Raw genomic sequence first — 23,632 nt, 5'->3', positions numbered from 1 at the left:
CTCCTGGATGAAGGCTGAGAAAAATGAGGTTTGTTCCGCTTCTTCCCTTGGGGCTGGCCTGGTAAAATAATCTTTATAAAAATATTTTTAAGTTTTTAAAAAATATTTTAAAATTAATTGTTACAGTTAGAAATTGCATTATGTGTAAGAATATTTTACGCTGGCAATTTCTCTCTATTATATTTTATTTTGCTCTATTTTGATGAGAGAAAGGAAAAGCGGAATTGTGAGCAACCTTTTAATGTGGCTTAGAAACTTAATGTGGAAAGGGTACTAATATTGTAATTACTAGTTTTCATTTATCAGCCACAGTTCTCTTTGTCGCTTCTGCTATTTAAAGTTACTGTTCACATACTGTGGCTAATTCCCTTTGTTAAATTTCACAGTGAATGCAGCTTCCTGGATATTTGTTATTGCAGTCCTATGGATGTAGGCTTCTCAGATAAAGGAAAAGCTGGGTGCATCCATCTGTGGGCAAATTAAAAATGAGTTTAACCCCCTGGCTTCCATGGCTCTTTCCCCTTTGGCAAAATGTGTCCCATGCTTCTGACTGACAAGACATAAAATCGGAGTAACGTATATGTTTCATTTTTAATGGAATTTGGTAGAACATCAGAAGCAACTGCTTCGCTATGACCCTGCATTAATACAAAGAGACCACCTGGGGAGGAGGGGGAGGGGCCATGGCTGGAGCAGAGGATTATGGAGTTGGAAGAAGAAGAGAAAAACAGTGAAGTACTTTTGAAGTTGGAAGGGGAAAAGTCTATTTTCATTATTTAAGGTCTACTTCCTAACAAATGATTAGTTCATATGCAGCTGGGTTGGAGTTTTCTGAATCATGGTTATACCAGCTCCTTACACAGAGAATCAAGGAAAGAGAAAAGTGGGAAAAGTGGAAGACTGTTTAGGGGGAGGAAAGAATTTTTCTCCATTTGCCTACTTTTCACAGTATTGCCACTAATTGGAGTCTGTTCTTAGAAGAAACAGTGCACATTTAGTTTCCTCTTATTTTTTTCTCCCATTGTAATTTTCAGAGACAGAGGGAGAGAGAAGGAGAATAAGAAAACAATCAACCCTTTATGTTCCTATCAATCTAATTCTGAAAACATAGAAAAGGAAAGATTTAACACACATAATAATGGATTTTGCTTTGTCACTGGGGATTACAACATTTATTTATTCATTCAACAAATATTTATTGAATGCACCAGGCTGTATTTTGTAATAGATTCTGGGGTAAAGGAATGGAAATTCAGGGCAGGTCGCAGCTGCCCAGGAGCCATTGTCCTCTGCAGGAAGGCTGTCATAAACCAGAAAAAAAAACAATGCCTAGGAAGGGGACAAAGCAGGGCAGCTAGAGACAAAACCTGGTGACTTCCCAGGGAAAACATCTTGGGAGATGGCCTTTGACTTGAGGCCCCAGTGATGTGAAGGACCCAGCTGAGGGAAGAGCAGATACTGAGACTCCCGGCCAGGATGTGCAGCAAGTGCTGGAGGAACCCAAGGAAACCAAGGTAGTGACCTGGGACACAGGAGAGCCTGCAGGTGGAGGAGGGGAGCCTGCAGGTGGAGGAGGGGAGCCTGCAGGTGGAGGAGGGGAGCCTGCAGGTGGAGGAGGGAAGCCTGCAGGTGGAGGAGGGGAGCCTGCAGGTGGAGGAGGGGAGCCTGCAGGTGGAGGAGGGGAGCCTGCAGGTGGAGGAGGGGAGCCTGCAGGTGGAGGAGGGGAGCCTGCAGGTAGAGGAAAGGGACCTGCAGGAGGAGGAGGGGAGCCTGCAGGTGGAGGAGAGGGTCCTGCAGGTGGAGGAGGGGGCCTGCAGGTGGAGGAGGGGGGCCTGCAGGTGGAGGAGAGGAGCCTGCAGGTGGAGGAGGGGGGCCTGCAGGTGGAGGAGAGAGTCCAGTACGCAGGCCTGGGATGAGCCAAAGTTCAGTTGTAAGTCTGCGGAGGGCTCTATTTAGTCATATATTTCTGGTTTTAAAAACACAATAGATGCTAAACGTACTCAAAGGTATAGCGAATAACCACAAGTAACCAAGAGATATTGCCAGGCTCCCACAGTCTCAAACGTACTCAAAGGTATAGCGAATGGTACCACAAGTAACCAAGGGGCATTGCCAGGCTCCCACAGTCAACCACTCCTGAACCTCCTCTTTCATCCACATCCCACCCAGTCCTCCCCAGCCCACCCAGATTTTAATGAAAACTCCAAATATGGTTTCATTTCACCGATAAATAATTCTGCATGTATCACGCGGGAACATTGAAGAATATTTTGAGAAAAACAAATTAACATGATCCAATATTGTGTCAGTGTTTAAAGGTTGATGTGTGTATAATTTTTATCTCTGTTTGAATCAGGATCTTAATAAATTTCATATATTACAACTAGTGGGTATTTGGCATAAGTCTCTTTTGATCCATAGGTTTCCTTTCATTGGAGGTTTAAAGTAAGGGAATATCATGATTTGTGACATTTTTTTAAACACCACTGTAGCTCTGTGTGGAGACCAGGGAGCAGGGGGCACGTGGACTGAGCAGGAGCCCGTAGGAGGCCATTGCAGTGGTCCAGGCTGGGGGTGAAGGGGGTCTGGGACCAGAGGAGAAGGAAGGAATTGGAATGAATATAGGACTTGTTTGTTGACCATCTCATGTTCTAGTTAAAGCATACTGGGCTTATTTTTTAGGTCTAGCAAACTGAGTTAGAGAGTATGAATGTATACATGTGTAAATAATAGACATCAACATATGAATCAAATCTGTGAAATTAATATACACATAGAAATGTAAGTATATTAGAGATAAAAATATGTACGCAGCATGCTTAGATAGCAATGAAGGAATATAGAAAAAGAGAGTTTCAAAAGTTACAAAAAATTATGCCCTTTGTTCATATGATCCCACACTCCCTGAAATAAGGTTAATCAAGTTGCCCAATTTTGATTTCCTCTCTAAATTGATGACTTCCCTTGAGATTTTCACGAATTATTTTAAAGCCACAGTATAGCCTAGTAGAAATTAATTATTTATCCCCGAGAGACAATAGAGCACATGGCATTACAAATCAATTCTGTTGCTGAAGAAAACTTCAGAGATTAACTGGGAATGAATGAGAGACCCAAAATACTGCTTCTCAGCAACGTGCCCCGTGTTCACCCAGGGGCTCTGGGCACACCGCGCAGACTCCCCAGAGTATCTGGACCAGCACCGCCTGCTGCCCTGCGGCCAGATCTGCCCCAGTGAGTCAGGAGCGAGCCTGTTCTTTTCACTCTAATGATTTTGCATCTGCTCTGGCCAAAATGTTTTTTCTTCCTTTCTTTCATCTGCACTGTGTTGCCTAGCTTTCCTGCAGAGGCCCCAGTGTCACTCTGAGAATGATCACTCTCTCATTCTGTTTTGTGTTCCTTTTTCCCATGGGCAGCTTTCTTGTTACACTCAGTGTCCCTATGAATGCAGCGTTTTGCAGCACCTGTAAGCCTCACTCAGAGAGTCGGCCTCTGCGTTCACACAATCCAGGGGTAGGGGATGACTGATGCAGATCACCCCGATGAGCCTCAAGTTTGGCTTTTTATGTCTGGCTGTTGTTCAGAGCTTTAAAAATGGGGAAGTGGAAATGAGAGGGAAAGAGGGAGAACAAAACAAAAATGACAGGAAGATGGCAGAACTTCCATTCATTATTACCGTTATTTAGCATTAAATGTCAACTAATTCTGAAGGGCTTTTGGGTACATGAATAAACAGGCCAGCAAGTAGTTATTTTTATTCTATATGTACATCTTGTGCTCCGCACTCAACAGTGACGTCAGCGTTCTTGCTTCACATCAGCTGTCCTTGCTCGCGGTGTTCTCAAGGGTGTGAACTCGGCTGAAGATAAGGGTTTGTGACTGCCGTTCCTGTCATACTGAGCTCGCTCACAGTACGTCCCCTGGCCCAGCAGCTCCACATAGGACCGATGCAGCTCGCAGCTACATTTTCAAGTGTGTTGATGCACATTCCCTTGGGTGTGGACTTTGGATTAGTGTCATTGTCACAGGCGCTAGACAAACACAACATCCATCCTCGTGCTAAGCTGTTTGTCTTGTTTTGCACTCCTTTGAGGAGTTTCCAGGCTCTGTCTACACAGTGCCAAATATCTAGATCAGAGTTGAAAAATGTAATTTAAAACCCCAGTGTTTGTGTTGCAAGGAAAAAGCCCAGAGTTTTTTATATTTGGATAAATTAGAGAAAGAGAAAAGCTTTGCCCTCAATTGTATCAGAATGGTATACTTGAAGACGCTGAAAATATGTTGAGTTGAATCAAACAGTTATCGATACGATCCATTGCACTCCCCAGTATAATGTATAGATCAATAACTCGACACAGATTCTGTTCTTCGTGGTCTTCTCTATAGTGTTGCTTCAAATAGCATGAACTTTTATATTCTCAGGATAAATTTTCTATAAACTTAAAGCATCACCATTTCCTATAGACAAAGTAGGGCAATTAATAATTACTATTCTGAATGATAAGCATTTTGCTGGTGTGCCAGCCACTGAGCTAAGCTTTTGAGGAGTTAGCTCACTTAATCCCTTCAATGAGCATTATGGTATCTCCATTAAATATATGAGGCATCTGAGACTCAGAAAGTTCAAATAACTTGTCCAAAGTCACTCAGCTGAATTATCAAAGCATGACTCACACACAGCCTATATTCTTACATCATACTGTCTTCTGGAAAAGTTGGACTCACTTTAGTCCAAGTAATCCTGGTTCTATTTTATGGTCATTAAATCTGTGTGCGTTTGCAACCCCCAGTCCCACCTCCCCGTGTGTGGCGTGTGTGTGAGTATGTGATGGATAATTATGGTTTGGTTAGGCTCATTTCCTTTTGTTCAATTTCCAACTGCTATGCGTAATAGCATTTCCTTATTCTAGAGGGAAGCAGAAGCTCGGAAAGAACGCGAGGACAGCTCATTTGCAGTGCTTCCTGTTGAGGGAGCAGGAAGTGTGCAGGAGTTGTGAGGAAGTCTGCCAGAAAGAGATTCCTAGAGTTGAAAGTGGGGAACCATCAGGCCCAGCGTGGAGTCCAAAGCTGAGCTTAGAAGCCCGTAGGAAATAGATGCCTAAACTTCCAAGTTTCCCTTCCTACAATTCTATCAACGAGACTCTGCAAATATGTGACAGGCTGAATTCTAGAAGAATCTGTGCTTATAAAAGCCTCAGAGCCTAACCATACCATGCAACAGCACAAGGCCAGCCCATAGCAGGTACAGAGAAACCAGCAGAAGGGGGCAAGAGTGAGTCAAAGGAACTCACCACTGTTTCTAGACTCCTGGAGTGTCGCCCACGGAGGCTTTTCTCTTTACAGTAAAGTAATTGAGAACAAGGGACCAGATGTCAGTTTGATTAGAGAAAGAGAGGTAGGGCAGAATGATATAGGACATTATGCAAGTAAAGTAGAAAATAAAAGTTTATGCAGGATATGAAACAGCAAGAGATCTCTAAAGGAAGCTAAAATCCAACTTGCAGGAATTTGTGTTAGTGAGTGAACGGTAAGTGTCGGTTATTCGAAGATCAGCCTCATGAATGCCTGCCTAATGAATACTGGGCTGGAAGACATTCCCTCAGGGCCTCCTTGACTAGAACGTAACTGGCTGTTTCCATACTGACTAGCATGGACTAACTCAGAGTAGAGCAGACCAGGACCCACCACACTACAGCGTTCATCAGTGACCCCTTTCCCCTATGCATCTGCCCTGCTTTGCTTGTGCTCATTTGCATATCCACACACACAACAAATATTCATTGACCACCAGCTCTGTGCCAGGCACTGAGGTTGATGAGGATGTGTTGGTGAATAAAACACATGGCTTCTGGAGCTGACCATCCTGCAGAAGCATTTAAGCCCACTTTCTAAAGTCTAAAACAAAAAAACAAGATGGCAGCAACAGGCCAGGTGCGGTGGCTCACGCCTGTAATCCCAGCACTTTGGGAGGCCAAGGCGGGCAGATCAGGAGGTCAGGAGAGCGAGGCCATCCTGACTAACATGGTGAAACCCCGACTCTACTAAAAATACAAAAAATTAGCCGGGCGTGGTGGTGGGCGCCTGCAGTCCCAGCTACTCGGGAGGCTGAGGCAGGAGAATGGCGTGAACCCAAGGGGCAGAGCTTGCAGTGAGCCAAGATCACACCACTGCATTCCAGCCTGGGTGACAGAGTGAGACTCCGTCTCAAGAAAAAAAAAAAAAAAAGGAGAAAGTTGGAGAATGCCACGTGAGCCTGAAGACAGTCATCTGCAAGCCAAAGAGAGGGGCCTGGAGCCAGTCCTTCTTCACAACCCCGCTGACACCTTGATTTCTTCGGTTCTAGCCTCCATAACTGTGAGAAAAAGAAACCCGCAACAACAGAAACTCCAGCCTCCCTGGATTCCACAATCCCCTCTAATTAATATGATATTGCTTGGCTACTGATATGGTTTGGCTGTTTCCCCACACAAATCTCATCTTGAATTGTAGTTCCCATAATTCCCATGTATCATGGGAGGGACCAGGTGGAGACAATTGAACCATGGGGGCAGTTTCCCCATCCTGTTCTCATGATAGTGAGTCAGCTCTCACAAGAGCTGATGGTTTTAGAAGGGGCTTCCCCCTTTGCTGGGCACTCATTCTTCTCCTCCCTGCCACCGTGTGAAGAAGGATGTGTTTGCTTCCCTTTCCACCACGATCGTAAGTTTCCTGAGGCTTCCTCAGCCGGGCTGAACTGTGAGTCAATTAAACCTCTTTTCTTTATAAATTACCCAGTTTTGGGTATGTCTTTATTAGCAGCGTGAGAACAGACTAATACAGCTACCCTTCTCAAAAGTGTTGCTTTTGAGAAGCAACACTTCTCAAAAGAGTCATTTATGCTCTCTGGGTCCAGTTATTACCGTTTATCAACTTCCTGCCTCTCTGAACCCGACCCTCAGGATCTGCCTTTGTGACAAGATCACCAATGACAGCCAAGGCCTTCAAGTCATCCTTTCCAGGCCTCCAGTTATTTGGTCCCCGTAGAACATTCTGCACTGTTGCCCACTCTTTTATTTTTTGGATGCCTTCTTCCCTGGTTTTCCCGAACACCATGATCTCCTTGTTGTCCTCCTACTTTTTTCTCACCTTCATCAACAGGATTTGCTTTCACCATCTATTTATTTCTTTCTGGGGAGGAGGGAGAACTTTTTTTTTTTTTTTTTTTTTTTTTTTTTTTTTTTTTTTTTGCTTTCCTGGAGGGTTTCATCTGAACCTTTTCTTTTCTTGCTTTTGGAGATGTATACACACTTTTGGCTTTAATTACTCTTTATTTGCTCATGGCTGCTATTTTTCTATGCAGAGCTTCAGCTCAGTATGTCTAAACACCTACGAGAATTCCCCATTAGAAATACCACCAGCATCTCACACTTGGCAGGCTGAAAACCAAACTCATGATGTCCTCCACTCTGCTGTGTCCATCTCCCTGCATGGCATCATCACCCGCCTATTTATCTCCTGGTGAGCCAGAGTCATCCTCAAGCCTTCCCCCTCCTTCACTCCCACATCCAATAAACTATCAAGCACTGTCTTTTCTACTTTTTGAATTATCTCTAAGATCTGCCACCTTTTCCAAGCTTGCAATCAGGAAGTGCATGGTACATAAAAGGCATGGAATTGATGTCTGTTGAGTAATCTTATTTGATAAATAGATGAACACATGACTAAGATCAGACCCCGACAGGTCAGGAATTCCAGCTCGATGCACAATGAGGTCACACGGTCCTGCACCCTGAGGCCATGGCCAAGTGATTCAGTTCCGGTCTCCACATGGTCTTGGGCACAGACAAAACCACTTTCAGAACAGATGAGAACATATTTTCTCATGTGCTGAAACTCTGCTGAGGCTCTGAATTTATCCTAACTTATGGATGATCACAAATTACAAATATTTTGAATCTACATTCATGTAAATTTAAGTCAGTCAGAATAACGTATGATTTTTCTCTATTCTTCATTTCATCCTTTTTCCATTCGATAAACCCACTTCACAGAGCTTGCCTCCATCAACTGCCAACAACCAAATTCCCAGTTTCTGACACTCTGAGTCTCTTCCTCAATTCTGTTCTTTATTCTTCAAGGACTATCTGTTGGCCATTTTAGTACTAAGTCCATTATCATCTGAAATAGGCCAAGACCAAGAGATTAAATGTATATAAATTGTGTGTGTATGCACACACAAATGCACACATGTATATATTCCAAGGCTGCTATTTTTGCAACTTCATAGTATCAGTAATTGTAGAGAAAGATTTTCCTGAGGAAGAAAGCAGAACTGACAATGCTAAACTTTTTTTATGATTAGCATAGCTATTATTAAGAACTCATAGAAGCTCAGTCAGTTTCTGTGACTGAATTCAAAGGCAGAAAGGATAAACAAAAGAGAAAATCAGCCAAGCTCTTTAAAAACAAGAAAGAAGACTAAAAAGATATGAAATCTTGAAAGCAGATGGAGAAAAAAAAATTGATAATAGGAGGCAAAACTCTAGACTATCCAAGAAGAAAAAAACATAGATAAAGCAGCAAAACAACAAAAGCTAGCATAATATTACCTTGTGGGTAAAACCAACCACTTTTAAGAGCATTTTCTTGTTAATAATCCCTCCCACAAGAGACACAAAGCAAGATGTGCTTCTTGGTAGAGTTTGTAAATTTTAATGTTTTTTTTCCCATTCTACTCTGAAGACCTTTATCCCTTGCTGTTAAATAAGTGAACATAAACATGTTCATTTATATTGGTGTAAGGAGTCTCCAAGACAAATGTGATGATCTGCATCAAATTTAAAAGAAAAATTAGCAGTAACAAAAGGCCAGCATATTCTGAAAAATTTTGGTATATGTACTAATATGGACATGGGCATACATTGTATGAAGCATCAGGTATGTTAATGTATAAGCATGGCTGGGATTTCCAAATTTAAAATTATTTGGATCTGTCTGTTATGTAAGTGCTCCAATTTGGAAAAAGAAATTCTGCAGAAAACGCTAAGGATAGAGTGGAATTTGACCTTGGGTCTGACGATACTGTGGCTGGAGCATCAGCCACCTGTCCATTCTATGCTGTTGACCACATGCCATGAACACCCATGTGCCATTTCACACACACACACACACACACACACACACACACCAGTAAAAGCCTCAAAATGTGATGAGCTAGAGTGGGCACTGAAAGATAATTGATGAAGGAAAAAGAAAAAGGATTCCCCCTTGGTGTGGTCATTATTCATTGGTCTTTCTATTTTTATGAGAGAGAAATGAATCAGTTACTACTTCAATCTGAAAGGATTTCAAAGTTTAACCCTTCTTTAGTTTCACACATTGGCCATCTTCACTGAAATTCAATAGGGAGTGTGGAGAGCTGTATATTCATAGTTCCTCATTCACCTAGATTTCTGAAGTTGATTTAACTGTTAAAGAATCACTTCTTGATTAGTTTGCAGTTATCCTGAAAGTACTTCTCTTAAAGCATGGTTATGTTAATTCTGTCTTTTGTCCTGCTGTAGAGTTGTAGCCCTGCACCAAATGTAAAGAAGGTGTTTGTCTTGGTTGAAACTTCTCCACTGTTCAGGATCATAAGTGATTCTGAAAAGAGACACTTGGTTGTCTTTTTTTTTACACTGCAATGACATTCCAGGTAGATGGAGACATAAAGCTTTGGTTACTAGTAAATTTTCAGGAACAGATAATCCTTCCCAACATTTTAGAAAAGAGTGAACAAGAAACTTCATCTCTAAAAGTCTAAGATTCTAAAAACATATCAGCAAATCAAGTCTTTCAATTCAACAGTGAATCAGCATCAGTAAAATTGATGAAATCAATGTACTATAATAGATCTAAAACAGTTTTAGAATTGATTTGCCTATACCACCATAAAAAGTAAACTATTGAAAAGAGTTTAGGTATATAGTCAACATTCTATTCATAAGTTACTTGACTATCTCCTCCCCAACCATTGTGTTATTCGTCTTAAAAGCAGTTGCACTAATTTGCTTCCATTTCAATTCTATTTCCTCATTATTCTTGTTTCCATTTTAATTTTTTGAATACGAAGAATATTAACACACCTCCAAATCTCAACTACACAAAAAGGTAGTCTTCCTGTATCTCTTCAGCCCTACTTGTCCCTCTCAATATAGGTAACAAACTTCATGGTTCTCTGGCTTATCCATGACATTTTAATGCTCAAACAGATCATCAGAGTGATGTCACTTATTTTCTCCTCTTCTTTCTTACACTTTGTGTTTTCACTAACAAAACAAAAGGAAATCATCCCTTCTCCATTCTTAGAGGTCTATCATTTTTTCCCAGTTCACATCACTCCATTGTGTAGATATAGCATAGTTTATAAAATCCATCTCTTATATACAGTACCTCCCTTTATCCTCAGGGGATTCATTTCAAGACCCCCCAGTGGATGCCTGAAACTGTGGATAGTACCCAATTATATATACACTATGTTTTTCCCTATACATGCATATACCTATGACAAACTTTAATTTATAAATTAAGCACAAGGAGAGATTAACAATAATTATAAAACAGAACAATTACAACAATTAACAATTTCCTGGATAGAAGATTCATTCTAGTCTGCATTGGCAAGCATCACTACTCTTGTGCTTTGGGACCGTTATTAAGTAAAATAGGGGTTACTAGAACACAAGCACTGCGACACCACGACAGTCGGTCTGATAACAGAGATGGCTACTAAGTGGCTAGCAGGTAGCTTAAACAGTGTGCAGACGCTGGACAAAGGGATGATTCACCTGCCGGGTAGGACGAAGCAGGAGAGTGCACGATTTCATCAGCAACTCAAAATGGAGCACAAATAAAACCTAAGGATTATTTCTGGAATTTTCCATTTAATATCTTTGGATCACTATTGACCATGGATAACTGAAAATGCAGACAATGAAACCATCCATAAGAAGGGAGTACTGTATAGACATTTAGGTAGTTGCTAAATTTTATAATGTGAATATGGCTGCAGTGAATAATCATATGCCGCCTTTTTGTATTATTTGAAATACATTTTCAGAGTAAATTTCTGGAAGTGTGATTTCTGGGTTGAAGAACAAATGTATATGTAGTTGTTTTTAGAATTGCCAAATTCCCCTCCACAGGAATTGTATTAGATCGATGCAAAAGTAATTGTGGTTTTTGCCATTAAACGTAATGACAATAGCCGGGCGTGGTGGCGGGCGCCTGTAGTCCCGGCTACTCGGGAGGCTGAGGCAGGAGAATGGCGTGAACCCGGGAGGTGGAGCTTGCAGTGAGCCGAGATCGCGCCACTGCACTCCAGCCTGGGCGACAGAGCGAGACTCCGTCTCAAAAAAAAAAAAAAGGTAATGGCAAAACTGCAATTACTGTTTTACATTAAAAGGCAAAACCCGCAATTACTTTTGAACCAACCATTTTAAATTCCTGCTAGCAGCGCATGTTGCCAGACCGTTTTGTCAGCAGCGTGAATTGTCAAGCTTTCATATTTTCTCCCAACGGATGGGTGAGAAATGGTCCTTCTGTACAGTTTTTGTTGTTGGCGGTGGTGGTGGTGGTGGTTCTTGAGATGGAGTCTTGCTCTGTGGCCCAGGCTGGAGTGCAGTGGCGCGATCTCGGCTCACCGCAAACTCCGCCTCCCGGGTTCACGCCATTCTCCTGCCTCAGCCTCCCGGGTAGCTGGGACTACAGACGCCCACCACCACGCCCGGCTAATTTTTTTTTTTGTATTTTAGTAGAGACGGGGTTTCGCCATGTAAGCCAGGATGGTCTCGATCTCCTGACATCGTGATCCACTCGCCTCGGCCTCCCAAAGTGCTGGGATTACACGCGTGAGCCCCCTGGCCTGACCCTTCTGTACAGTTTTAATCCACATTTCTCCTATTATGAGCGAAGTTAAACCTCTTTAACATAGAAGTGCCATTTTAGTATCTATTCTGTGGATTTTCTATTCATGAATGACTTGTTCCACTTTTCTATAAGATTTTTTGTCCCTTTTCCCCAATATACCCAAGTTCTTTATATAATAGGTACATAGCCCTTCATCTGTGCTCTTTCCCAGTTCGTCAATTGCCTTTTGACCTAGTATATGGTGCTTTTTTCCATGCAAATAGTTTGTTTTAATGTAAGCAAACATCAATCTTTTCATTTATGACACCGATTTTGAAAATTGTTAGAAATCCTTTCTTACATGAAGGATAGAAACGAACCTAATTTTATCTTTTCTCAATAACTGTCCAGTTACTCTGATATCACTTATTTTATTTATCAGAAAGTCCATTTTTGCCCCAGTGATTGGATATGTGCCTCCATATTACACTCATGCGCACCATTTGTTCCACGCCATTTGCTCGTCCTTTTGGAAATATGCCCATGCTGCTTTAATTATAGAAGGTTTAGAGTATCTTTTTAATTTCCAACTTTTAGGCTCAGGGGGCATGTGCACAAGCGTGTTACAGAGTTAAATTGCATGTTTAGTGTACAGATTATTTCAGCACCCAGGTAATGAGCCACGGTACCTGATAGGTAATTTTTCAATTCTCACACTCCTTCCACCTTATAATCTTAATACATGTTACCTCTTCTTTTTCAAGGTTTTTTTTTTGTGAACTTGAGTATCAACTTGTTTAGCTTGGTGAGTGTGTGGGTGTGTGTGTAACTGAGAATGCATAATATTTGGAAATTAACATGGGAAGAATTGCTATGTTTATAATACTGAAACATCATCACTCCTATTGGGGCTTTCTGGGGTGTTTTATGGTTTTCCTGAGATAGGTTTTAAGTAATACTTTTATACTTCTATGTAGTTTATCCTTTATTACTATTGCAATTGTGACTGTATTATTTATTATATCTTTTAGTTGGTTGTTTATATATATAAAGCCTATTGATTATTGCATGTTAATTTTATATTCTGCTAATTGATTAATATTTTCACTGAAGTTTGTCTTATCATTAATACTCTGGGATTCTCCAGGTATACTATCACGTCACTTGCAAAAGATAGTTTATTTTCACCCATTATTTTCCCTTCGATTCTGTAATCTAGTTACATGATGATAGTAGGAATCCTTGCCTTGTTTCTAATCTTAACTGGAATATTTCTAGTGTTTCCTAATTGGGATAATTCTGGAATTAGGATTGGGAGATATAGATATATATATAAAATATTATATAAAATATATGTATATATAGGAATATATATGTGCATATCTCAATCCTAATTTCAGAATCTTAATAACTTCTTACTTTCTTTCTTAATCTTTTATGAAAATAATACATTTTGTCAGATTAGAGATTTGCATTTTGACTTTTTTCTAGAGATTCTATTAAAAATGAAGTTAAATTTTGTCAAAGGCTATTTTTTGCGTATCTGGAGATAGTTATATCATTTTTCTCCTTAGATTTAATTGTGTGGTAAAATATACTAATAAGATTTCCTAGTATTGAACTGTTTTTGAACTCTGATATAAAATTACTCATGGTCATGGTGAATTATTTTGGAGTTTTAAATCAGTATTAATAGTGAAATTGATCTCTAACTTCCTTTGTTGTGCTGTTTTTATTAAGCTCAGCTATCAATGTCATCCATTCTTCATAAAAGGAACTGGAAAGTTCCTCTTCATTTTCTATATTTTAAAACAAGTTATGTAGTGGGGCCAGCGAGTCTCTAAATGTGTCGAAGCACTCCCCACTGAAACTGTTTGGTATGGTGTTTTATTAAAGAGCAGTGCTTAATATATTTTTCTATGTCTTCTATGGAAATTGATCAAGCTTTCAGTTTACTAAGGTGAATTTTGGTAAACTATATTTTATTAATAAATTACCCACTTCACAGCTTGCAGTATAGCTCAGAGGTAAAACATTTGACTGCAGAAATTACCCACTTCATCAGTCTTTATAAATGTATTGGCATAAAAGTAGTCTAAAATTTTAAAAGGTTTTTTTTTCCTGTGTGGATAGTCATTTACTCCTTGTTATATTTTATTTTTTAAAGTTTTGCCCCCTTTTTTTATTAAATTACTTAGAGTTTTTTGTTCATTATTATTTCAAAAGTTATTTAACGCAGTCTTTTCCTGTTTTTATCACATTTCTCTATTATTATTATTAAATCTTTTGTTTTTCTTTGTTGTTTTATTTTTTTTACTTGGGATTGCAACTCATTTTTTCCTCATTCTTTTATTTTTATTGACATGGATGCTAGGGCACAAATTTTCTATTATTGCTGCTTTAAATGTAACTCATAGATTTTTTAATACAGTGTTTTTTTTTTATTTCTTGAATTATAATTTTAAATATTAGCTCTACCACATTGTTTTTTTTTTCTTCAGAGATTTCAATCACATACACAAACACACACACACACACACACACACACACACACTCATACACATATTGTATTAGGGTTCTCCAGAGAAAAGAAAAACAATAGGATACATGGAAATTTGTTTGAAGGAAGTAGATTGCACGATTGTGACGCTGGCCTGAAAAAAACGTGCAAAGCAGACCAACAGGCAGGAGCTCACCAAGAGCTGATGCTGCAAACTTGAGGCACAATTTATTCTTTTCTGGGAAACTTCAGGTTTTTCTCTTACTTCCTCAACCGATTAGGTGAGGCTCACCACCTTATCCAGAGTTATTTTCTTTACTTTAAAGTCAACTGATTACAGATGTTAACCTACATCTACAAAACACCTTCACAGCAAAACCTGGGTTAGTGTTTAAGTGACTGGTTTCTACAGCCTCACCAAGTTGAAACATAAAAGTAACCAGCACACATGTTGCATCTTTCTTCTCCAACATTTCAACCATTTTCTTTCACTCTTTTTATTGATCTTCTTTATATCTTTATGTTATCCTCTTGATTGCATCTCTTAATTTTTCCATGACCCTTATTAAGCTTTTATTTGAGTCTGTTCTTCTTTGGTCATCTTTGGTAATTTAGCCTTCATTTCCTTTAAGATTCTAACATTTTACTCTCTTTTCTGTCCTTGCATTTCCTTAACTCGTGTTTTATTTTTTTGTTCTGTTTCCTGCCTATATATTTATTTTTTAATTTTTGATCTAAAGTATTTCCTTATCTTCAAATTCTTTTTTGTGTCTATTTAATTCAGTTTTGATACTTCTGTGACAATTTTCTTCTGTTTCATGCTTGATTTTTTTTTCACAGCTTCTGTCTGTTGATTCACATTTTCTATTTTCTTATTACAGTTTCCTGTGAATGTGGTCCGCATTTTCTCTTCCTGTTCATTTCATGGGTGTGATTTCTAACATGAGAGTGCACTTTTTGGTACATCTGTCTTCTTTGGTTTGGTTTCCTTAGTGGATGGTGGTAGTGATGATGGAGGGAAAGAGGTGGTTTGCTGTGTCTGCTATGCTGTCATCTCTCATCTCTGTAGGTCCCCCTCGGTTCCTCCCTTCTCCTTCGTGACATGTCCCTGGTGGTTTCCATTCCTTCTTTGCGCATCTTCTCCAAGAGGAGCCCACCTCTGGGGCTGCCTCTTCCTGCCTGACTCATGTTCAAAGTCCCTTCCAGGTGGCTGTTGCTCTGAACTACCAAGCCCTGAGCCATCCGTCACCAGTCCTTCAGCATCCATGAATGGATTTTTCTTTTTGAGGCCAGATGGTGTTTGCCTCATCTAAGGCACCCTCATCCTTTTTTTTTTTTTCCACAAAGTCACATAAACCTTGCCAACACCTTGCCCAGAAGCTCCCAGTGGTGGTGTCAGGGGCTCAGCTGAAATTTGGTCTCTTTCTCTGTGTTGAAGTAATCTTGCAGATTGTGGTGTCCTCTGTCATCTAGTGAACTGCACGTGTGGCTCACAGGTGGTTTCACTGGTTTATTTTCGTGGGAAGGATGTGCAGGGAGATGAGAAGTCAGGCCCACGCCATCCTCCTCCACACCCACGAGATTCCCCAATCCCTTTTTACTCATTTTTTTCTACTTCTCCCTCAACAGGAAGCCAAGGTCATGAGAAACCTGAACGGGGACTTGAGTAACTGAGGATGCGGCGCTCTGCTGCAGAGGCAACAGGGCACCATGAACATTAGCCGGGCACATCCAAAATGAGAAAATATGACTATCTCTTGGGACTGTCATGCAGATTAACTGAAACAATAATCATGAAAGCACGTGGCACACAGTGAGTTCTTAAGCCACCTGTCATCTCTGTAACCAGGCCCTAGAAATTGTCCTTCCAGGGTTGCTCAGGGGGTCAGTGACCCAGCCCCCCTTCACAGGAACGTGTTGGGGTGTGTCCTTAGAACCCACAAGGCAGGAAGTGAGCAAATTCTTAGTTTTCCCTTAGCTAAGAACTATCACGTAAAGAAGGTATTGGGGTCTCTGATACCTGGATACAGAATCCCTTAATAATACACATCGGCTTTGCCCACAAACAGGGGAGTGAAGATCAACCTCACAGCCTCACACTAATTCTGAGCACATGATCAGCCTCGGCTGCAGGTTCGTCTGCTGAGGAGGAGAAGGAGGAGCAGCGTCTGAAACACGGGAAATGTCCGAAGCCATCTTTCTGCTCCAGGCACTTATGGGTCAGAGTGAAATCTTTCTCTTCTCTCCTCTACGTCAGTTTAGCGTCTCCTGTGAAACAGAAAACATGTCGAGCTCATAGGAAAACCGCTTTCTTTCCTCCTTCCTCTGAATTTTATTCACCATCTTCCCCAACACAGGCACCCTCACCCTTGGCCCCCTGCACGTCAATCCTCAGTGCTGGCCTCCGGTTGTCAATAGCAGCAGCGACTGTGTCTTCATGAAAAAAGATGGATAAAATATTACCATAACCTCAGAGGCATGAGCAAAGCCCTTATTAGAATTCGGGACCTACAGCTGGAACTTCCAGCATGGGGCGGGAGATAAAGTTCACTATTGTTAGCTCACAAGTGGCTCCGACTTCCTGGCAACTGCAGTGAATTACTCAGTCATTTATGCAGGCCTTCAGAAACAGTCCACTGTTTCCCAACAAAAAAGGCATTCAGGAAGGGAGCGAAGGCTCCGCGGCCCTGGAGAGCCGGCTTTAGGGCAGCCACTGGCCGGGCGGCCTCCCAAGTCAATGGCCTCTGTGGGAAAGGCAGTGATGTCACCTCGAATGTATTTTCGGGGCTTTGCCCTGCTTTCTCCTGTTCTCTCCCTCTCAGGCTGTTTCCCTGTTTTATTTTTCTCCTCTTTCTTTCTCTCCTTCCAGCTTCTTTGAGGGCATTACGACTTTTTTCCAAGTTTAGAGCTCAAATCCACTGAAGGCCCGCACGCAGCCCCATGACTGCCATGGCAACGCCGGGCCTGGTACACTTTATTTTTTTGCATAAAAAGTAGAGAAAGATTGAAAAGAGGGACAAGAATGAAAGGGGGAACGGAGCCAGATTGGCCTGCGCGGGGCTGGTGTCTGCTGGGCAAGGACAGAAGCACACGGGGAACGGGACTCCTGAGGCCGGAGGAGCCAGTGGAGGGGCCTTTGAGAAACAAATTTGTGATCCTTCACAGTCAAAGCTTCTGAAAAAGCTCTGCGCTTCTGACGGATGACAAGAGAGGGAGGGCAACAAAGTTCTCACAAGAAATAAGGTCTCGCTTTTGAACATGTACCCAATTGCATAGTTTAGAGGAAGCTTTAAAAAATCTGTCTAGCCTCTCAAAAAGAAAGACAAAAAGAAGAAGAAGAAAGGAGTGAAAAGTCTCAAAAGGACTTTTGACCTGTGTAGAAAGAGAGCAGAAAACACGCTGATACACTTCCCGGAATGCCCAGGGTCCTTGAGCTCCCTATTGTTAAACGGCCTCAGTGGAAACTCGAAGGTGTCAGCTGTGTCAAATCAACTCAAAATAATTGATGACAAACAGAAAGAGACATTCATTACTGTACCTTCTTCCCCTAGAGAATATAACATTACCTTGAACTCCTGGAAGAAAATGAATGTCATGTCTCCGATATGTTTTGTGTCCATCCTGTCAAAAAGCAGATTGCAAACAGTCTGAGAAAGCAGCTCCTGAAAAATCCAGACAACTGCGCCCATGAAAGCCGGGGCCAGCAGGTGAGGTGACTTGAGCATGCAGGCATGGATCATGGTCTCCTGCTACCCAGGGCTCTTCCCGTTAGCATCAGCATCTGATGGATGTGAGCCCCATCTAGTTCCTGGGCCCTGGGTCACTGCCTTCTAATCCTGTCCTTGACCTCCTTCCCAAAAGCGTTATCAGCCATGGTCCAAGCTCCATGTTCTCCGTGTGGTTACACACAAATGCACCAGGCCAAGAGTCCTTGAAAAACTTAGACACTAATCACAGAAGACACAGTCCTCAAGAAGGGAATGGCAATGTTATTTCTACCAGCAGCAATGGCTGAGGCCAAGGAGTTGGAAAGAAGAGACAAAGAGGAAGGCAAAGGCAGGCTCCCGAGAGGACGTGGACTCTGAGGCGGGTCTGGAGATTGTTCATGGGCACGGAGGAATGGGAATGTCCCACGCTCAGGTGCAGGTGACTGGGTGTTGAGCAGGCTGGACTCACTGACCGGCACGCTATCCAGAAAAGGCTTTGTGCTTCTCCCATACATGAGCTGTGGGATCCCCACTCCTGGTCCTTGGATGGGGCAGATGCCATTACTTTCCAGTCATTAAACGTTAGGACTCTATTTAGTTTTCTTTCTTTCTTTCTCTCTTTCTTTCTCTCTCTCTCTTTCTTTCTTTTTTTGATGGAGTTTCACTCTTGTTGCCCAGGTTGGCGTGCAATGGCACGATCTCAGCTCACTGCAACCTCCACCTCCTGGGTTCTAGGGATTCTCCTGCCTCAGCCTCCCAAGTGGCTGGGATTACAGGCATATGCCACCATACCTGGCTAATTTTGTATTTTTAGCAGAGACAGGGTTTCACCATATTGACCAGGCTGGTCTCGAACTCCTGACCTCAAGTGATCCACCAACCTCGGCCTCCCAAAGTGCTGGGATTACAGGTGCCTTCAGTTTTCATATGATAAAATTTCCACTCCAGTTTAGACCTAAATTTCAGTCTCTCGAGCGATTCACATTATCCCGGAGTTTTGCCCAGAGGTCATGTCATTGGTGGTTGGGGCACACTGATTTGGCAGTCAGGTGGCCATACATAGGGGCTCTTTCAGAGGCCCCTCTGGGATTTTTGGAGACTCCTTCAAGGGTGTCTATCCCACCTGATCTCCAGTCCAGGAAATGCACTCTCAACAGACTCCTCTCTCGCCAGTGCTGCCTCTACCCAGCAGGGTGCTGTAGCCTCCAGCCTGGGACCCTCCTTCTGGCAGGTGGTCCTCTTCGACAGGGTCTCTCAAGAGGCCTCCACACCAGCCATCTTCTGCAGTCTGCACTTGACCAAGAGATGCCCCACAACCTCACCCCCACAAGGTATAAGAATAGGCCACCCCCTGCCCCCTGCATCACCCCCTCTCTGTCTGCATGATCCAGCCTCCCTCTTCAGCATTCTTGAAGTGAGACTGAGGAACCAATGCCTAATTCCATGCATCCCCCTCTCTGGGGCACTGCCTTAGACCCACACATGCACTCTGCCATGGTGCCCCTGCTCTGGAGGACCCTAGAGGGGCCTAAGGATTCTGTAGTTGAGCAAGCTCTCCGGTGTATTGTGAGGGACCAGTCTCTTCTTGACGCCATTCCCACACTGTATGGTTATGTTCTCTTGCTATCTCTTCCCACCCTCCCCTCTTGCATTCGGCTTGGACAGAATTGGAAAGAAAGAACATCCTGACTCCATACCTTATAGGAAAAAAGAGAGAAAATGCTCAGCTCACACTCACACCTTCAGATTCCCTGGCTGAGATTCCCCCTTCACACATCCAGTTTTCCTTGGGGAGGGTATTCAGAATGATGCTCATGGAACCTTCCTTTCCCTGCTCCATTTGTGACTGGCTCCCCTCTTTAGAATGTGGGAGTTTTTATTGTCTGTTGTTTTCAGCTCTAGGGCTTCAGCTGAAATTCTGAAACACAAGACTTCCACTTAAAGTGTGGTTTCTCTAGGATCACATCAGTTGTTAACCACATACAGAAGATGTCTTAACCCATACCCTAGTTCATTCCGTGTGAACCATTTTCTTTTCCTAATAATCAGCTCAACTTTCTCCCTCCCTATGGTGGCTGGGTTTTGTTTGTTTATGTTTTTTTGTTTTGTTTTTGTTTCTGTTTTTTTGAGATGGAGTTTTGCTCTTATTGCCCAGGCTGGAGTGCAATGGCACGATCTCGGCTCACCGCAACCTCCACCTCCTGGGTTCAAGTGATTCTCCTGCCTCAGGTGGCTGTTTTTTTTGTTTTGTTTTGTTTTTCTTTTGTCTACCCATTTCCTTTCCTTCTTGAGACAGTATCCGGATTTTCCTTTGGGGAACTGTGCCTCCTTCCACCTCAATCCATGGGGTTCGGTTGGGGGTTTCAGCCTCCAAGCTTGCTCATGTAATCCAAAGTGGTCAGCGGGCTCCCTAAATACATAATGGGCCCAGGAGCCCACTTGGCTAGTCTGAGTGGCTTTCTGGGCTTCCATGAGAGTTCCTGGGGACAGGGCCTATTACGTTGTTGTCAGCACTGGGGCTGGTGGACGTACTGGCAGCATGTCACCCTCCACCTGGGGCCAGAAGAAAGCCCACAAGAACACAAACAGAGAGGAAAGGGGTCGGCCCAGAAGAACTTTTCAGTCCCTGAATCAACCTGTGCCTGATCCACCCTCAGGCTTTTCAGAAACATGAACCAACAAATTCAAACCCCCACAGTTTTTTGTCATGAAGCCAATTTTAGGCCACCTCTGTATTAATGGAACCTATTTTCCGACTCTCCCCTATGCAAATTCTCAGTCATTTTAAACTCATCCTTCACCTTTCCCTTAGTATGCAGTGACTGAATTCTGTCGTTTTTTCCTTCGGAATATCTGGGACAGCTGTTCCTTTCTCGCTGTTCTCTATTTCCGCCATCACACTCCTCCCGTTTCCTCAGCAGGACCCTCGCCAGGGGCCGTAACCGCCTCTAAACTGCCTGCCTGACTGGAATCCATCCCCCGCACTGTGGGAAGATTGTCTCTTCTGAGATACTTACTTCACATACTCCAGATCCCTCCCTGGCTTTTTTTTTTTTTTTTTTTTTTTTTGACGGAATTTTGCTCTTGTCGCCCAGGCTGGAGTGCAGTGGCTCACCACAACCTCTGCCTCCCGGATTCAAGCGATTCTCTTGCCTCAGCTGCCCGAACAGCTGAGATTACAGCTACCTGCCACCACACCCAGCTAAATTTTGTTTTTTTTTTTTTGTTTTTTTTTTTTTTAGTAGAGATGGGGTTTTGCCATGTTGGGCAGGCTGGTCTTGAACTCCTGACCTCATGATCCGCCCACCTGTGCCCTGAAGTGCTGGGATTACAGGCGTGAGCCCACCGCACCTGGCCGCCTTCGCTGGCTTCTCATTGTGACCCCTCAGACTCGCCTCTCCCTGGCTGTTGACTGTTCACGCCACCTTTCAGCTCTGGCCTCTCCCTCCCTGCTCTCAGTCCTGTTGCTCAAACCGGTCTCAGCCAGGGTTTCCTAACCTGCCGGCTGCTCACCTTGAGGCCAGGCTGCCCCTGGGTTCCCAGCCGATGACAGCCGACTAAAGTCAGGACATCTCTTCCCCACATGGGACTCCTGGAAGACGTGACCTCTGCTCAGGGACCATCGCCCCACTGGTCTGCCCCAGGTTCTCTCACAACTGCAGCCTGAAGCTCTCCTCCTCCCTGTCTCCTTCCCTCTTTCCTCCTGCAGGTCTCACGCCCTCCCCGCCGTCTGAAGGTGCTCCCTGGCCACCCTCAACCTTTCTCCTTTTCCTCCACGGGGACTCCCCCCAGTGAGCTCTTGCACATTGCTATGGATTGAATTGTTTCCTCCCAAAATTTATGTCAAAGTTCTAGCCCCCAGTACCTCAACATGTGACCTTGTTTAGAGACAAAATCTTTATAGCGGTAATCAAGTAGAAATGAGGGTGAGCCCTAGTCCAATATGACTGATGGCTTTATACTGGTTGGTGCTAAAGTCATTGCGGTTTTTGCCATTAAAAGTAATGGGCTCCCTAAAGCTCCCTAAATACATAACGGGCCCAGGAGCAGCCGTCGTGTGGACCCACTTGGTCCAGACCTAGTGGCTCTCTGGGCTTGCATGAGAGCCCCTGGGGACAGACCCTGTTGTGGTGCTGTCATCACTGGGGCTGGTGGACATCAATGTGGAGTGTACTGGCAGCATCGCACCCTCCATCTGGGGTGAGAAGAAAGCCCACAAGGACACAAACAGAGAGGAAAGGGGCGGGCCTAGAGGAGCTTTTCAGTCCCTGAATCAACCTGTGCCTGATCCACCCTTGGGCTTTTCAGAAACATGAACCAACAAATTCAAACCCCCTCAGGTTTTTTGTTTGTTTGTTTGTTTGTTTGTCGTAAAGCCAATTTTAGGCTTTAAAAGTAATTGCAAAATCCACAATTACTTTTGCACCAACCTGAGACAAAGGAGAAACTTGGAGACAGATTCACAGAGAGGAGATGAAGAGAAAAGACACAGGGAGTAGAGGGCCATCCGCAAGCCAGGGAGGGCAGCCCGCTGCAGGGCCTGCCTCACCTCCCCCAGCAGGAAGCAGCCGCACTGATGACTGGATCCCGGGCGTCCAGTCTTCAGAGCTGTGAGGCAATGCATTTCCTGGACTAAGTGTTCTGTTATGGCAGCTGCAGAGACCTAATGCACGTGCCTTCTTCTCTGGAAATCTGCTGCTTGGAGGACCTGGACTGACACAGATGGTGCCAAGAGTGACCTGACAAGGCAGGTGGGAAGCTGAGGTTTGGAAACCGCCTCAATCCATGCCTGACAAGGAAGACCACATGCTGAGTGGAAGGTGGGGGGCGTGCGTAGTGCCTGGCACCTGGTGGCACCCCTGACTGAGTGTCTCACTGACAGGGACCTGAGGAACTGTCTTGGGGAAGGGAAGATCTTTGCTTTTGTGATGACACCAACGTTTGAAAAATGTGCAGGGCCCAGTGGAGTTGGCTGGCTTATATTCAGCTGTAAGGACGACCTGCAGATGGGCAATTAGAGGATGGGTGTGAGAGCCAGGAGACCTCTTGGGTAGCTTGCTAAGAGCACCTCAGGGCTTGAAGGCTAGAGTTGCAGAGCTCCAGAGATGTTTACATGCTCAGTCAAGTCAGGGCTTATGCTAAGGTGGATGTCTTGGTTGGGAAAACCTAGAGAATCTTAAAACATAGGATTGGGACATCTGGGTGGATGGCCCTGAGCAGCTGAGCTCTGCTGAACCCCTGCAGTCTCAAAGCTCGCAGTCTTTTCTGCCCTCCCTAGTAAGAGCTGACACGCTGCCCGTGGGAACTCACTGCAGAGGTCTCTCCCTGAAAAGCAAGGAGTGCTGGTCCCAGAGGAGCCGGTTGGTCCCACACCCAGCAAGTGTGCTGGTCCCACACCTGCTCTGACTGCCGAGTTGATAACAGCAAAATTTGTCTTGAAATGATGCAGCCCGGATGAGCCACACGGGACCCTCAGGCAGGAGCTGGCTGATGAGGATCTGTGGGCACGGGTTTGCCTTTCTTGTCAGCATAGCATCACCCAGCACCAAGAGACACTGAC

General features: G+C 43.5%; 2 long non-coding RNA genes across 2 annotated transcripts; one reads left to right on the top strand and one right to left on the bottom strand.

Moving 5' to 3' along the window:
* Window positions 1-1,209: 1,209 nt before the first annotated feature.
* LOC129060128 (uncharacterized) lies at window positions 1,210-17,982 on the top strand. The gene is made up of 2 exons (XR_008526554.2): window positions 1,210-1,514; window positions 15,995-17,982. It is a non-coding gene; the product is annotated as an uncharacterized LOC129060128 (long non-coding RNA).
* LOC129060129 (uncharacterized) lies at window positions 16,434-18,863 on the bottom strand. Its single transcript, XR_008526555.2, has 2 exons — window positions 16,733-18,863; window positions 16,434-16,633 (listed from the first exon to the last, which is right to left on the bottom strand). It is a non-coding gene; the product is annotated as an uncharacterized LOC129060129 (long non-coding RNA).
* Between the last annotated feature and the right edge of the window lie 4,769 nt (window positions 18,864-23,632).

The sequence above is a fragment of the Pongo abelii genome, chromosome 5, assembly GCF_028885655.2.
Source record: "Pongo abelii isolate AG06213 chromosome 5, NHGRI_mPonAbe1-v2.0_pri, whole genome shotgun sequence".
Taxonomy (NCBI): domain Eukaryota; kingdom Metazoa; phylum Chordata; class Mammalia; order Primates; family Hominidae; genus Pongo; species Pongo abelii.
Note: the sequence above shows the minus strand (reverse complement) of the source record. Positions and strands in the feature narration are given on the sequence as shown.